This window comes from Bos mutus, chromosome 2 (assembly GCF_027580195.1).
Source record: "Bos mutus isolate GX-2022 chromosome 2, NWIPB_WYAK_1.1, whole genome shotgun sequence".
Lineage (NCBI taxonomy): Eukaryota > Metazoa > Chordata > Mammalia > Artiodactyla > Bovidae > Bos > Bos mutus.
This window is the reverse complement of record NC_091618.1, coordinates 1654903-1672004: the sequence shown is the minus strand read 5'-3', so window position 1 is coordinate 1672004 and position 17102 is coordinate 1654903. Positions and strand designations below refer to the sequence as shown.

General features: G+C 52.6%; 1 protein-coding gene across 1 annotated transcript in view; it reads right to left on the bottom strand.

Annotated features, from left to right (window-relative positions):
* IGSF21 (immunoglobin superfamily member 21) overlaps nucleotides 1-17102 on the bottom strand; it is a 277958-nt gene that overhangs the window by 176630 nt on the left and 84226 nt on the right. The gene's annotated exons all lie outside the window — the stretch shown is intronic.

Below are 17102 nucleotides of genomic sequence, written 5' to 3'. Positions count from 1 at the left end.
AACTATCAGGCCCCTTAGAGAAACTCTGCCAACCCCAGGCTTAGGAAGGGTTAAAAGTGGGAGAGATGGGACTGTGACCCCAAACTTGTCCCCTTTCATATAGACTCTGCGGCTTCACTTTGAGTGAAGACATCTCCTTCAGGTCAGACTGAAGGGTATTCAAATACTGTGCATTCGTTCATTCACTCATTCACCCAGCAGCTATTTATTGAGGGTGAGAGGCAGAGGAAGAGACCCAGGCCAGCTCACTGCTGGAGGCCTCCTAGTTAAACTGGATTGATCACAAAACTCCTCCAGTGACTGGCATCCGACGTCCTCCAGAGGAAGCCCACCGCTGACCCACCCAGAAGCTCATGGGCTTCCGAGTCCCACTGCCACACCCCTGGACATGCGCATCCTGTTCCTTCTGAAGTTCTCTGGAATCCCTTAGAGCACCAGGAAACATGTCCCTCGTCCAGGGTCCAGCCCAGGAGGCCCAGCAGATCAGGCCCGAGGGGCCTCTCCCTGGGAAGATGAGAGCTTGGGGATCCACGCTCTCCACCCTCCCTGGGGGCCATGATTGGTGTTTATCTGTTTCTTTGGCTTCACAGTAGCCTAGCAGGTGTGACGGCTCCGATCAGACATGATAAAGTCATTCAGGCAAGGAGAAGGGCCACCTAACGGCAATGAAAGCAGTCATTCAACGAACAGTAAAGGCAACACCCATGAGCTCTGGCTCCTCGCACTGGCCTTGGGCCTTCCTCCCCCGCCAGCCCACCCACCCTGGGGAGTGACATGGTACCACTCAGCTCCTGGGAATACCTGGAGAACTATAATAGGATTATGAAGACATGGGTGCTCACAGCCTTATTCTCATCATCGGAAAATTGACATTAGGAAAGTACATGATAGAAATCTTATGTACTTTCCAGAATGTAAATAGAGTTAAAAGGGAAATTGTCAAGAGGCAGCAGGGCACTCAGCAGTGGGAAATGAGCTGGGCAGGCCCGGAATGGAATTTTCCAGTCGGTCGGTGCTCTCCTGGACTAAATTGACCACTCTTGGGGTAAGAGGAGGGAGGGAGGGGTCACGGAGGGATGGAGATTTAAGGTCATGGATTTAATATCTGGCTCATTTGCAGGTGGGTTTAATCAAAACTGGAGGACAGAAATAAACGATTCCACTTACTTACGGTTCACAGAAGTGGATGCCTGGGCCTTTTGGAGCCCTCTTGCTGCTGATTTCTAGGAGCTTCTAACAGGAAAGCTTTTAACTTTTAAAAGTTAAAATCTTGGGAGTGGGGTTGGGGAGCAGCTGTGAGTGGAAACAGGCAGATTCTCGGGCCTTGATCAGAGGAGAAGGGGGCCAGGCCCCAGGGATAGGAGCGCCCTTGCTATGTCCTTGAGGGAGCGCATCTGAGGCCTAGACCCTGGATATCCTGGGCCACGTCTCAGGTCCACTGTCAACACGAAGAAGGAATCGGGATCGGAAGGCTGAGTCGAAATGGCTGCTGTCCACCCAGCTAGGCTGAAGGCCCCACGAGGAAATATCTAATTGACAAACTCTCTAGCTCTTGACAATTCCTGCAACAATTGTGTGCAACCGTGGAAATGCCTTCTCTTCCCTTCAGCAAAATCCTTAAAATGTTCTTGTTGCTGAATTAGCCCTCTGAGCTGCAGTTCTCATTCTACCATTTCCTCTGCTCCACACGAGTTCCAGAAAAACATCTACTTCTGCTTTTTTAACTACACCAAAGCCTTTGACTGTGTGGATCACAACAAACTGTGGAACATTCTTAAAGAGATGGGAATACCAGACCACCTGACCCGCCTCCTGAGAAACCTGTATGCAGGTCAAGAAGCAACAGTTATAACTGGACATGGAACAACAGACTGGTTCCAAATAGGAAAAGGGGTACGTCAAGGCTGTATATTGTCACCCTGCTTATTTGACTTATATGCAGAGTACATCATGAGAAACGCTGGGCTGGAAGAAACACAAGCTGGAATCAAGATTGCTGGGAGAAACATCAATAACCTCAGATATCCAGATGCCACCACCCTTATGGCAGAAAGTGAAGAAGAACTAAAGAGCCTCTTGATGAAAGTGAAAGAGGAGAGTGAAAAACTTGGCTTAAAGCTCAACATTCAGAAAACTAAGATCACGGCATCTGGTGCCATCACTTCATGGGAAATAGATGGGGAAACAATGGAAACAGTGACAGACTTTATTTTGGGGGGCTCCAAAATCACTGCAGATGGTGACTGCAGCCATGAAATTAAAAGACGCTTGCTCCTTGGAAGAAAAGCTATGACCAACCTAGACAGCATATTAAATAGCAGAGACATTACTTTGTCAGCAAAAGTCCGTCTAGTCAAGGCTATGGTTTTTCCAGTGGTCATGTATGGATGTGAGAGTTGGACTACAAAGAAAGTTGAATGCAGAAGAATTGATGCTTTTGAACTGTGGTGTTGGAGAAGACTCTTGAGAGTTCCTTGGACTGCAAGGATATCCAACTAGTCCATCCTAAAGGAAATCAGTCCTGAATATTCACTGGAAGGACTGATGCTGAAGCTGAAACTCCAATACTTTGGAATATTGAATATGAAGAACTGACTCATTTGAAAAGACCCTGATGCTGGGAAAGATTGAAGGCAGGAGGAGAAGGGGATAACAGGATGAGATGGTTAGATGGCATCACCAACTCCATGGACACGAGTTTGAGTAGGCTCCGGGGGTTGGTGATGGACAGGGAAGCCTGGCGGGCTGCAGTCCCTGGGGTCACAAAGAGTCAAACATGACTGAGCAACTGAAATGAACCAAACAACCTTCTCTAGCTCCCCAGTCCCTGAAGATCATCTGTGCTCCTTATCCAGTCCTTCCAGGGGTCAGTCCAGCTGCCCTTTGAGCCACGTCTCCTAAGGGCTTCATCCCTCCAGCACACACTCAGGCTCGACCCCGCCTCCCAGGGCTGCCCACCCACCCAGGACAGCTAAGAGCACCTCTTCCTCCAGCCCATTGCCCCATCCACCCCCTCTGCCCAGAAGGCCCTTCTCATCCTCTGCATCCTTCCAGGTTCGGCAACTCATCCCTTGAGAGCACGCATGACTTTTGCTTCTCCCCAGTGTGGAAAGGACACTGCATCTTCCCTTCCATAAGGCACATCTCTCTGACGTGGCCCTCCATCTCATGTAAACGCTGTTATCTATTTATACACCCATCCTCGGCTTAGAACAGGCTGAAGCAGCAGAGGAGAAAAAGGGTTACCTACTGACTGCACACCCCTCTTGGAGGCCACGATGAGTTATGAGATCGAGGCACGTGCAACTCTGAGCAGGTGAGCTTAGTGACAAAGGCTGCTTCCAAGGACAAGGAGAGTTTTCACCACCTGACTTAGGGCGTGGCCAAGGGGTGGTGCTGTGGGGTGAACCGCTTCTCCCCAGAAGACATGCTAAAGTCCTCATCCCTGGGACCTGTGACCTTATTTAGAAAGAGGGTCTCTGCAGGCGCAATCAAGTCAAGATGAGGATGGGTCTGGACGCAACATGGTGGTGTTCTCAGAAGGAAAGGAAAACAGGGACGCGGAGACACAGAGGAAGGAAGCCCTGTGAGGATGGAGGCAGGGGCGGGAGGGAGGCCTCGGCAAGCCGAGGATGCTCAGGGTGGCTGAGGAGCGCCAGAAGCTGGAGGAGGCTGGGGGGACACTTCCCTAGAGTCCTCAGAGGGAGCACAGCCCCGACAACACTTTGATCCTGGACTTCCCGCCTTCAGAACTGCAGAGAGCAAACATCTGCTGTTTTAAGCCACTTGGATAGACCAGCTCTAGAAAATTAATACAGGTAAGAAGAAAAGGGGGAAAACTGTTTACTTACTAGGTTCCAGATAATTCATGCTCATAATCCCATTTAACCTCACTTTGTCTGGGAAGCAGATGGCTCTTTTACTTTATAACGAGCTGACCAAGACCCAGAAAAGGGACATGACTCTGCACAAACCCACGATTAGGAAGAGGCGGAGATGGGATTTGAATCTAGAACCAAGGCACGCCTTCCCCCTGCCCTACACCTGATGGGGTCGCAAGGGGCCCCTGGGCAGGAGGAGAAGCAGCAGAGGCCCTGAGTGGCCTCACCTGGGCCTGGGGAGCTCCCCAGGACTGTCCTCACCTGCCCGGCCTGTCCTCCTGCAGCTGATGACGCAGTTACCGGGGATCAATTCCCACGGGATCCGCTGTTCAAGGCTGAGCCCAGGAAGTGTAAGCATCTTATCTGACCGAGCAGGGAGGGAGGCCGGCTCCTGATAAAACTTTGCCTGTCTGTTAACACGTGTTCCTAGCCGAGATTACCCGGCGTGGCGCAGACAATGGAGACGATTAAATAAAGTTGGGAGCGTTGTGGCTGTGACCACCTGCAGTGAGAGATAGTGGAGGGGGGGACCTGGGACGCAGGGGAGAGGAGTAGGGGGCTGCCGCCCATTCCCTCTGGGATCTGTCACCACAACCACGGAGACGGTGGCACGGGGCGCCGCTCCCATCACGCAAAGGCAGCATCGCCAAGCAAGCGACCCAGGGACTCACCGGGTCCAGGAGGTGAGAACTTTAGAGTCAGAGGATGCTCTGCGTGATGAGCCCTCTGGCAGATGTCTCCAGGGGTGGTACCCAAGGGATCTAAGGGGGGTCCCTGAGCATGAGGGAGTCCCATAATAAGCACCGTTGTAATGGGGACATATGTGGGTTTTACTCTGCGTCAGGCACGTCTTTTGTCTTGATCTTCACCAAGTTCTAGCATTATCCCCATTTTACAGATGATGCAACTGAGGCTCAAAGAGGTCAAATAATTCGAATCCATCACCTGGCAGGTAAGTGGCAGGAGCAGACTTGGGGGCCTCTCATAAGTGGGGTGTGGGTCTCAAACCCACTCTTTAACCAGAGAGGCTCCCTTTTATCTGTTTGATACATCAGTGTGGGCTTCCCAGGCGGCACTACTGTTAAAGAACCGGCCTGCCAATGCAGGGGATGGAAGAGACACAGGTTCAGTCCTGGGGTCTGGAAGATCCCCTGAGGAGGGCGTGGCGACCCACTCCAGTGTCCTTGCCTGGAGGACCCCAGGGACAGAGGAGCCTGGCGGGCTATGCTCCACAGGGTTGCAAAGAGGAGGACACGACTGAAGCGACTCAGCACACACATTAGTGTGCATCTTCAGCTGTGTATAAAAATGTTTGCTGCAGCGGGACATGGGTCTATATCTTGTTTTACTTCATTTACAAGCTTGGAGACACAGAGCATCCACGCGGGGCCTGGCGTCCCTCCTTCCCGCAGCTGAGGCGACATGTGCCCTAAGAGAGCTGCTGCCGGGCCCCCTCCTCAATGCCGGGACCCCCATCTTCCACTCGTATCGACCGTCTGCCCCTCTGCCCCCCGAGCTGTCGGCTCACGCCCGACGCCTCCGTCTCTGCTCAGCCCCCAGGACCCTCCACCTGGATCAGGCTTCTCTTCTCTCCAAGGTGCTCCTCTCTGAGTCCTCCCGCTACATAGGCCGCCGGCCCTGCACCTGGCCCACATTCCACAGGGCATCCCGGCCTCAATCCTGGGCCCACTGGGGAGGGGATGAGGCTGATGGAGTGGGGGTGGGGGTGGACCGATCGAGAGCCGCTCCCTCACTGTCCCCCTGCCCCGCCCCCGTCGCCATCCCAGGCTCCTGCTGCAGCGGGCATCTGGGCAGAGGGGGCGGGGAGATGCCTTCCTGTCACCACTTCATGCTGCTTCTTGGCAAATAGCAAATCTTCTCCCTCCGTGATTTCATTAGATCCTCGCAGCACCCAAGGAGTTAAGTGGGGCCAGGCGAGAGGTAGCAGACCCAGGGCCACCCAGCTGTCAAGTGACGCCCAGACCCTGTCCTGCCTGGCGCCCATTCTTGGACTCATACTTTAATACTCTGCTCTCTCTTCTGATCCCAGGCACCTTGTTCTGCCTGCCTGCTCCCTAATTTTAGAGTGTTTCCTGGCTCAGGACGGCTGTTTGTTTTGCTACTGCATGAAGACAGGCCTAGCAGGCCTCATCCAGCATCACAAATCCACCTGTATTTTTTAAGGCCCAGCTATGTGGTTTCTCTATGACGTTTTAGCCAGGAAGTAAAAATGGGGGTGACCAGTGAGGAACACCCTCCACAGCTGAGAGCCTGGCTACTGCTCTCTCACCTGTTGCCCTGGAGGCCACTCCCCTCTGCATGGGGTGGCACTGCCCACCCACTGGCATTCCAGGAAACTGGCATCTGGGCCCAGGGCATGTGCTGTCTCCTAGGGCCTGCTCTGGGCATTCTCCCGGAGCCCTGAGCTCCACAGCGCCCTTGTTCTCGTGGAGCCTCTGCCACCGAGTGGACCCTCATCACGGGCACTTGGAAAATAGGAATTTCTCATCAATCCATTGTTGATACCGAGACAGATCCACGAGACATTTCCTCATAGTAAGTGTTTGAAGGGTCGCCAAGTATCACCTACACATAAAAACTGACATTTTAATCCTGCGATGAACCACAATGGAAAAGAATTTGTTTTCTTTACTTATGTATTTATTTTTTGTTGTTGTTCAGTTGCTCAGTGACATCCAACTCTTTGTGACCCCATGGACTGCAGCAAGCCAGACCTCCCTGTCCTTCACCATCTCCTAGAGCTTGCTCAAACTTGCGTCCATTGAGTCAGTGATGCCATCCAACCATCTCATCCTCTGTTGTTCCCTTCTCCCCCTGCCTTCAATCTTTTCCAGCATCAGGGTCTTTTCCAGTGAGTCAGCTCTTTGCATGAGGTGGCCAAAGTATTGGAGTTTCAGCTTCAACATCAGTCCTTCCAATGAACACCCCGGACTGATCTCATTTAGGATGGACTGGTTGCAAGGTTGGATCTCCTTGCAGTCCAAGGGACACTCAAGAGTCTCCTCCAGCCACAGCTCAGAAGCGCTGAGTAGAGCTCCCTGTGCTCTACGCTAGGTTCTCATCAGTTATCTATTTCACACACAGTATGAATAGTGTATGTATGTCAATCCCAACTCCCAGTTCTTTTTAAAAGGATGTATATATGTTAGATGGCATCATTGACTCAATGGACATGAACCTGAGCAAACCCCAGGAGACAGTGAAGGACAGGGAAGCCTGGTGTGCTGCAGTCCATGGGGTCGCAAAGCGTTGGACAGGACTTAGTGACTAAACAACAACAACAAAATATATCTCTGAATTGTGTTGATGGATAGCAGAAATTAACACAGCATTGCAAATCAACTCTACTTCAATAAAAAATAATTGTAAAAACAAACTATTTTCTGTAAAGAGCCAAAATAACATCTATGCGTGATTAAGACCCTAATGGGAACAGTGACAGACTTTATTTTCTTGGGCTCCAAAATCACTGCAGATGGTGACTGCAGCCATGAATTTAAAAGACACTTGCTCCTTGGAAAAATGCTATGACAAACCTAGACAGAGTATTAAAAAACAGAAACGTCACTTTGTCAACAAAGGTCCGTCTAATCACAGTTATGATTTTTCCAGTAGTCATGTATGGATGTGAGACTATAAAGAAGGCTGAGTGCTGAGGAATTGATGCGTTCGAACTGTGGTGCTGGAAGACTCTTGAGAGTCCCTTGGACTGCAAGGAGATCGAACCAGTCAATCCTAAAGGAAATTAATCCTGAATACTCATTGGAAGGACTGATGCTGAAGCTTCAATACTTTGGCCACCTGATGTGAAGAGCCAACTCAATGGAAAAGGCCCTGATGCTGGGAAAGACTGAGGGCAGGAGGAGAAGGGACGACAGAGCGATGAGATGGTTGGATGGCATCACCAACTCAATGGACATGAGTTTGAGTAAACTCTGGGAGATGGTGAAGCACAGGAAGCCTCATGTGCTGCAGCCCATGGGGTTGAAAAGAGTCAGACAGGACGTAGTGACTGAACAACAACAAAGATCCTAATATGTGTCAAGCTTTTTAAGTACTTTGCATTTTTAAATCCTTATCCCCTTTTTCGCAGATGAAGAAACCAAGGCTTGGAGAGGTTAGGAGACCTGCACGGTCAGCACAGCTAAGAAGCAGCCACCATGACAGTATCAGTACTGAGAACGTGCCAGGTGGCATCCCGAACCCTCTGCTTCACCTCAGCCCCTTGGTGAGGCTGTCTTGATTATTCCCCAGTTGGCAGATAAGGAAACAGGTTCAGAGTGGGACAGACAAAAACCCAGGGTCACACCACTTGAGTGCTAGGACCAGGACTGGAACCCGGTCCAGAGCCTGAATCCAAGCCCCCTCTGGTGTGTCCTGGAATCCATTCTCTTCCCTACACCCAGTGGACACTCAGTAAATTCTGCCCCCTGGGAAATGCTGAGCACCAGTACCAGTGATCAGGGCAAAGAAACAGAGGCAAACAGTAGAATCGGAAAGACTAGCGAGCTCTTCAAGAAAATCAGAGATACCAAGGGAGCATTTCATGCAGATGGGCTCGGTAAAGGACAGAAACGGTATGGACCTAACAGAAGCAGAGGATATTAAGAAGAGGTGGCAAGAACACACAGAAGAACTGTACAAAAAAAGATCTGCATGACCAAGATAATCACAATGGTGTGATCACTCACCTAGGGCCAGACATCCTGGAGTGTGAAGTCAAGTGGGCCTTAGAAAGCATCACTACGAACAAAGCTAGTGGAGGTGATGGAATTCCAGTGGAGCTACTTCAAATCCTGAAAGATGATGCTGTGAAACTGCTGCACCTAATATGCCAGCAAATCTGGAGAACTCAGCAGTGGCCACAGGACTGGAAAAGGTCAGTTTTCATTCCAATCCCAAAGAAAGGCAATGCCAAAGAATGCTCAAACTACCGCACAATTGCACTCATTTCACACGCTAGTAAAGTAATGCTCAAAATTCTCCAAGCCAGAATTCAACAGTACGTGAACCATGAACTTGCAGATGTTCAAGCTGGATTTAGAAAAAGAAGAGGAACCAGAGATCAAATTGCCAACATCCATTGGGTCATAGAAAAAGCAAGAGAGTTCCAGAAAAACATCTACTTCTGCTTTATTGACTATGCCAATGCCTTTGACTGTGCGTAAACTGTGGAAACAAACCATGGAAAACTCTGAAATAGATGGAATACCAGAGCATCTGACCTGCCTCCTGAGAACTCTGCATGCAGGTCAAGAAACAACGGTTAGAACTGGAAATGGAACAACAGACTGGTTCCAAATAGGAAAAGGAGTATGTCAAGGCTGTATATTGTCACCCTGCTTATTTAACTTCTATGCAGAGTACATCATGAGAAACGCTGGGCTGGAAGAAGCACAAGCTGGAATCAAGGTTGCTAGGAGAAACATCAATAACCTCAGATACGCAGATGATACCACCCTCATGGCAGAAAGTGAAGAAGAACTAAAGAGTGTCTTGATGAAAGTGAAAGAGGAGAGTGAAAAAGTTGGCTTAAAGCTCAACATTCAGAAAACTAAGATTATGGCATCTGGTTCCATCACTTCATGGGAAATGGGGAAACAGTGGAAACAGAGGCAGACTTTATTTTGGGGGGCTCCAAAATCACTGCAGATGTTGATTGTAGCCACGAAATTAAAAGATGCTTGCTCCTTGGAAGAAAAGCTCTGACCAACCTAGACAGCAAATTAAAAAACAGAGACATTACTTTACCAACTAAGGTCCATCCAGTAAAAGCTACGGTTTTTCCAGTAGTCATGTATGGATGTGAGAGTTGGACGATAAAGAAAGCTGAGCGCCGAAGAATTGATGCTTTTGAACTGTGGTGTTGGAGAAGACTCTTGAGAGCCCCTTGGACAACAGGGAGATCCCACCAGTCCATCCTAAAGGAAATCAGTCCTGAATATTCACTGGAAGGAGTGATGCTGAAGCTGAAATTCCAATCCTTTGGCCACCTGATGTGAAGAACTGACTCATAGAAAAAGACTCTGATGCTGGGGAAGATTGAGGGCAGGAGGAGAAGGGCACGACAGAGGATAAGATGGTTGGATGGCATCATCGACTCAATGGCCGTGAGTTTGAGCAAGCTCCGGGAGTTGGTGATGGACAGGGAAGCCTGGAGTGCTGCAGTCCATGGGGTCACAAAGAGTCAGAGACGACTGAGCAACTGAAGTCAACTGAGCTGAACTGAGTACCAGTTATTAGAAGGTCCGCCTGGATGAATGGCAAAGCTGACCACAGAGTTTGTGGGAGTATATACAGTGGGGGATCCGAAGGTCTAGAAAGGCTAAGTAACTTCTCCAAAGTCACACAGCTCACTATGGACAGATGGAGATCTGGAATCCAGGCCAGCCTTCCTTCTAGAGTTTCAAACCTTTGCATCCAGGGCCCCTCCCGGGGCCCCCATCCCCTAGACCCACTGTCCAGGGCCATCTCAGCTCTCCCCTGTGGGCCCTGCTGCCCCCCAGGTGCTGACAAGGCGGGGTTGCCTACCTGTGACCTTGGGAAGGGACGGAAGTGGTTTTAGCAATCTAAACACACTTGTTCCTCGCCTCGAGAAGCCCGAGCGCTGAGTGATTTGTATGCTCCAAGCACGTCACCTTCTTTCGGGAGACAGAGAGGCTGCCTGAAAAGTCATTTTTCAGCATTTGACACAAAGTCTCTTTCGCTCTCTCGTGAAGCCAGATAACCATCAGCAGAGAGGCCGATTAGAAAAAATATATACTTGGTAACGGGAAGCCAGGGAAAGAGAGGAAGCCAGCCCGTCAGTCTTCCTTCTCTCACTCATTTGGACGGGGGCGTGGGGTGCTTTCCACCTGGTTCTGCTGCTCAAGGAGAAGGTTATCTTCTGGAGAGATCAGCAGTCTGGGTAAAGGGCATCTTCCAGGGGTTGGAGGCACAGGTCTGGGCTTGGGAGTCGGGAGAGCAAGTATTCGAGTCCCAGCTCTGCCGCTTCCTAGATGTGTGACCTTGGGCAGGTCACTTCACCTGCTGGAGCCTCAGTTTCTGCATCTGACAAATGGGTATGACTGCCCCCCTCAAGGGGCCGTGATGCGATTCAGGTAAGATGATGCATAGAGCCACAGAATCGAGTAAACAGTGAGATGGCAACATATGTCAGCCCCGGGGCTTCCCTGGTGGTCCAGTGGTTAAAAACCTGCCTTGCAATTCAGGGGATGTGGGTTCAGTCCTGGTCGGGGAAGATCCCACATGTCCAGGAGCAACCATGTCTGCACGCAGCAGCCACCCAAGCCTGCACACTCTGGAGCCTGCACACCCCAACCAGGGCGTCTCTATGCCACAACAAAAGATCCCGCGTGACCCAACAAAGATCCGCGTGCCTCTACTCAAGGCCTGACACAGCCACATAGTGAAAATACATGCCGGCCATGGGTGGTTTCGGGTGGCGCCTGCAGGCCTCCTGGAGCCCCCTGCCGAGGTTTGGCTGCAAAGGCAGAGCCTGGACTCTCTTGCTGGCATCTGCGTGTATCGGCTGGTAACCTGTTGGTCACGCAGTGTGTGTGGATCCTGCAGACACGCCAGCCCCTGTCGGCTGGGGGCTTCTGACCTCAGGCGGGAACCTACCGCACGGAGGAACGGGCAGTCCCGCTCCTTCACTAAGCGGTGGGAGACAGAGTCTGCTTCTCCTCCGTCCCCCTGCACCTCACGTCCCCGCCCCGCAGGAAGGACCCTGTTTCACACTCAGCAAGGACTCAGAAGTTCCCCACGACACAGCTCTTCCTGCTTGCACTGAGGTTGCTTTAAGTCCTGCAGGTCAGTATGGAATTCAGTTCATCGAGCATTTAGCGATATTCACATGTCCCCCCTTTCCCCCTTTGCCACCAGCAAATCCATTCAGCCCACTGGATCACAGCCTGGCCTCCTTCCTGCTCCCCTGCCTCCAGCCTCACTCCATCCTGCTACCAGGAATAGGTTTCTACTACACTCAGTCCCTTGTTTAAAACTCTCGGGTGCCTCCTCCCACCCCGATGTGTCTGTTTCAGGGAGGCGGGGGCGGGGGGGTGGGTATCCCAGCTCCCTCACCGGGATCCCTCCATCAACCCTGCCCCTTCCCGCTGCTCTCTGGACGAGGCCCCGGCTCCACCCAGCTGCCTGCAGCTCTGCAGACCTCCGAGGTCTTGCTCCTGCCCCCAGGGCTTTGCACCTGCTGCTTGATCCAGGCGCAGGGATCTTCCGCCTCCTTTCCATCACTGCACCCCCTCACCCATCACGCCCTGGGGGGAGAGCCCTCTCTGCCTCTGGGCTGCCACAATCCCCTGCCCTTCCCCCATGACCCTTCCCCCATGACGGTCTCATTCCAGGCTACGTTTCCAGTTTCCAGCGCAGAATCGGGTAGGATAGCTATTTGTGGAGTGAATGCATTTACAGCACACCCACGATGTCCCGTGTTAGGCGCTGGGAACACAGAAGAGCGAAGCAGGATGCCTGGCCTGTAGGAAGTCAAAGCTAAGTGCCAAGGAGAATAAGACTTATTGTCAAAGAAGAGAAGGTGCAGAGAGAATGGCATCGGTTCCAGGGAGAGACAGCACCAGGGCTGAGGCGGCTCGGAGCAAGGGCTGACGGCGTAATAGGATGAGCACCCGGAGGACTTAGAGGAAAGGGCTTCACGGCAAGTTCACGATGGAGAAGCGCAGCTCATGGACTCTCATTCCAACTCCATCTCGTCTGATCTCCCACCACGGCTCAGTCCAGCCTCGCCCATCCACCCGAGGAGGCCGGCGCCCCAGGCCGCCTTGCACCTCTTTGCCGGCTGACGCTCCAGGCGCGCCACGGGAGGCAGTTGGGCGGTGCAGAACGGGAGCGAACCTCCAGGAAGACGCTCTTGGGTTGAAACTCAGGCTCCTCCCTTTCCAGCTGTCTACTCTCAGAAGAGTGGGCATACTGGATTTAAGAAAGCCCTCCACATTCATGGCCACCTGGAACATCAGGGCATGAGATCTTATTTGGAAATGCTGCTGCTGCTGCTAAGTCATTTCAGTCGTGTCCGACTCTGTGCGACCCCAGACACGGCAGCCTGCCAGGCTCCACCGTCCTTGGGACTCTCCAGGCAAGAACAGTGGAGTGGGTTGCCATTTCCTTCTCCAATGCAGGAAAGTGAAAAGTGAAAGTGAAGTCACTCAGTCATGTCCAACTCTTCGCAACCCCACGGACTGCAGCCCACCAGGCTCCCCCGTACTTGGGATTTTCCAGGCAAGAGCACTGGAGTGGGGTGCCATTGCCCTCTCCCTATTTGGAAATAGGACAATGCAATTAGTTAAGATGAGATGTCCTCGTAAGGAGAGGAGAGCTGGAGACAGATGCCCACATGGGGAATGCCACGCTGCCATGATGATGGTGGAGGTTGGAGTGACGGGTCTATAAGCCAAGGAACACTGAGGATTGCTGACCAGAAGTTATAAGAGGCAAAGAAAGATTCTTCTCTGGAGGCTTTGGAGGGAGCCTGGCCCCGCTGACACCTTGATTTCAGACTTCTTGCTTTCAAAGCTGTGAGAGAATAAATTCCTGTTGTTTTTAGCCACCCAGGTGGTGGTAATTTGTTAGGGCAGCCCCAGAAAACTAATACAGGGAGTGTAACAGCCAAAAGATGGGTTAGCAAGGAGCCTGTGCATAGTAGGTGTTCAGAACACGTTAGCGCCCATTGCTTTTTATTAATTCAGTATGTGTGTCTGCTTTCTCCTCCGTCCACCTGAAACAGACCTCTCGTTCTGCAGAAATTCCTATGGCTTGCCCTGTGCCCTATTTGGTACAGCATCTTTCACATCCAGCGTCATCCTAAATTCCTCCTATTACCTTAAATTCGCCTATGGTCTGGGGACTGGGAAAACAAGCCACATGACTGTTCGTTCATAAAACTAGAGTCTGTGGGTCAAAAGAAATCTCAGAGGCCACTTCTCCAATCCATTTCTGATTCCTGATCATCTTCTAAAGCACAGCACTTATAACCTACACACATATAACCCCACAAATAACCTACACACACACACACACACACACACACACAGGAAAATTCCTTTTCCTTCAGCTCGTCCCACTGTAGGCTAATGAATATTTCTATACCGCATGAGCAAAGTAGACAAACATCCTGCCAGATCACACCCTTCCCCTATCCAGACCCCACCATGGTTCCCACCACCCTTGGAGCAGATTCCAGACCCCGAGGCTGGCCCACAAGGCCCACAGTGGCTGCTCTCTGATCACGGTTCCCTCTACATTCTGCACCCCACTCAAGCAGACCCCCGCTCCCCCACCTAGAGTCTGCCTGCAGGGTGGGAGACCCAGGTTCCATCCCTGGGTCAGGATGACTCCCTGGAGAAGGAAACGGCACCCTACTCCAGTATTCTTGCCTGAAAAACCCCATGGATGGAGGAGCCTGACGGGCTACAGAACATGGGATCACAGAATCGGACACGACTGAGCGACTTCTCCTTCACTTTCCTTCTGCCTGTCATCCCCCTGCCCACGTCTGCAGGCTTGTCACCACCTCGTTCAGCTGCCAGGTCAAATGTCATCTCCTCACAGACACAGCCCTCTGCCCCTCCTGTGATGAACACTTATCTCAACCCCATGAACTTGGGGAGTTTGTTCCCCTAGGGCAAGGGTCCCCAACCTCTGGGATCTAATAATGCCTGATGATCTGAGATAACGCTGATATAATAATAATAGAAATAAAGTGCACGATAAATGTCACGCACTTGAATCAGCCCCAAACCATCCCCTCCCCTCCGGTCCCTGGAAAAACTGTCTTCCATGAAAATCGTCCCTGGTGCCAGAAAAGTTGGGGACGGCTGCAGAGTGAAGGTTCTGTGAGGACTGGGGTCCCCGGCTCCAGGACAGCACTTCCCCCTCAGGAGACGCTCCATAGACAGATTAGTATTAAATGAATGAGTTGAATCCATCTGCGTTTCATTTTTCAAAAAATAATCAAGTTTATCTTCCCACTTCATTTTCACAAATGCTTTAGGAAGGAGATTATTTCCATTTTCTGGCAAAAGTAGGCAAAAATTGAAGTTTTACTGGAATCTGGCACCAAAGTAACCAGCCAGAGTCTACCCAGACAGTAGCAAGGGGAGAAACTCAAACCCAGCTCTTCTGATCCCCAGCTGTCATCCCCACCCCCCACCACACACGCTGATTCAAACCCTGATCGAGAGGCACGGTCCTGGCTGGGTGCTGGACTCCCTGGTCAGGTGGTGGCCTCTATCTGTGGTCCCAGGGCAGCTGCGCGGCAAGGCACCTGGATACCAAGCATGCTGGTGACAGCGACGATGGTGATGAGCTGGCGTCGCAGTGCTGCCTGCGTCAGGGAGGGGTCCACGTGCTGTACAGACGCACACACTCGCTGATTCCTCCCGTCAGCTCTATGAGGCAGGCCTTGCTCCCATCGTGCGGATGTGAAAACTGAGGCACAGACAGAGGTGAACTCACACGCCCTGGGAAACTCAGGATGCAGCCTCCCGAGGCCCAGCCCAGAGCTGTGCTCAGGCCGTGTGTGTTCACCCCTGGCAGGGCGGGCAGGCGCCCAGCTCCTCTGCACTGGCGGAAGCCCCATGCAAGCGGGGCTATCCTCATCCCACGGAGGTGGGGAATGGGCTCCCGGAGTCCCAGCTAAGCATTCTCAGCCTGTAAGTGAGCGAGCCAAGGGGCAAGGTCAGGAGTGTTTGGTTCCAAAGCAAGTGCTGGGAATGGCTGGGCTCTTCTGCCATGAAACCTGGTGGAGGGGAGAGACACAGCAGAGGGAGAAGGGGGCGCCCTGGGGGCCAGGGGAGGAAGGGGAGCTGTTTCCTGCCTCTCAGAGAGGCGGATGCCACGTGCCCGATCCAGGTTGGGCCATCGCCTGCCGCACAGGCCTTCTGTCCTCGCCCCACCAGCTCCCGCTCCATCTCCAAGACCCACTGAGGGAGCTGGAACCACCTACAGCCCTAGACCAGCTGCCCAGGTCACAAACAGATCCGAGCCTCAGGACATGGGAGGCGGGGAGCTGATGGAGCCCCACGCAGATGCCAAGTTCAAAAGAGAATCTCAGGGACACAGTGACAAATGCGGGACTCAGCACAAAAGCCTCCAAATGACAGGAGAAAAACAGAACCAGATGGACCGGCCTCCCCGTCCAGCCAGGCTGCCTCAGGCCTGCTCGGCTCAGGCCGCCCGCTCCTGCAGACCGGCAGGGTCCACCCCGACTGCGGACGCCACTCCCCTCGCCTGGAACACCGTCTCCACTCTACCCCAGACGCTCCCCAGAGTCCTCAGGAGGCGCTAGCAGAACCCGCTCCACCTCCCGAGCCCTGCTCTGGCTCTGGGGCTCCCCTCAGCCCTCTTTTCTGTTCTTCCAGGGGCGCCATCTGCCCCCAAGCTGACTGCTCGAGCCCCTCTTCCTGTGGGCACGGAACCTCATGGTTTGTAAGGCAGTTCTTTCATACCCGCTGTCTCCAGGGATCCCAAGAACAGCCTGGGGGAATGGGAACTGTTTTCCCACTGGACACACGAGGCTCAGAGAGGACAGGTGACTGGTCTGAGGTCACACAGCTAGAAACCACGAGAGGCAGAACCGGAAGTCTGAGACTTCGCTCTGAACTCAGCACACTGGCCAGAGCCTGGGACCCAGTGAGCGCGTAACAGGGAATGAATGAATCAAGCAGGTTCCTGAGGTAGGTGCAGCCTTCCTTTTCTCCCCCTACCCCCAGAATTTCCTCCCTGTGGGCTCCTGGAACCTCTGAAGGCCATCCCAGTCTGAAATCCCTCCGCAGGGAAGAGAGGAGAGAAGGGACATTGTGCACTCTTCTGGTCCACTCTGATGCCCCCACCCCAGCTTCCCACTGGACTTGGCTGCCATCCGCCCAGGATGATCCCGCTCTCCCCTCCCTCACAGGCAGAGGTCACCCCATGATAAGGCCCAGCTGGAGCACCCTCACCCCAGGGAGATGGCGTGATAGCTGGCCATGTTTTACAAGCTCACAAATCCCCGATAAGAGCTGGCGGCTCAGCTGGCTCCAGCGAGATAAGGACATGCCCTCAGCTCCCTCCCTCGGCCCTCACCCGTGCCAGGGAAGAAAGACGGGCCCAAACTCACATCTGATGAGAACCGCTCTGACCTGCAGGGACCCCTCATCGCCCGGGACAGACGGACATCACCACAACCCACAG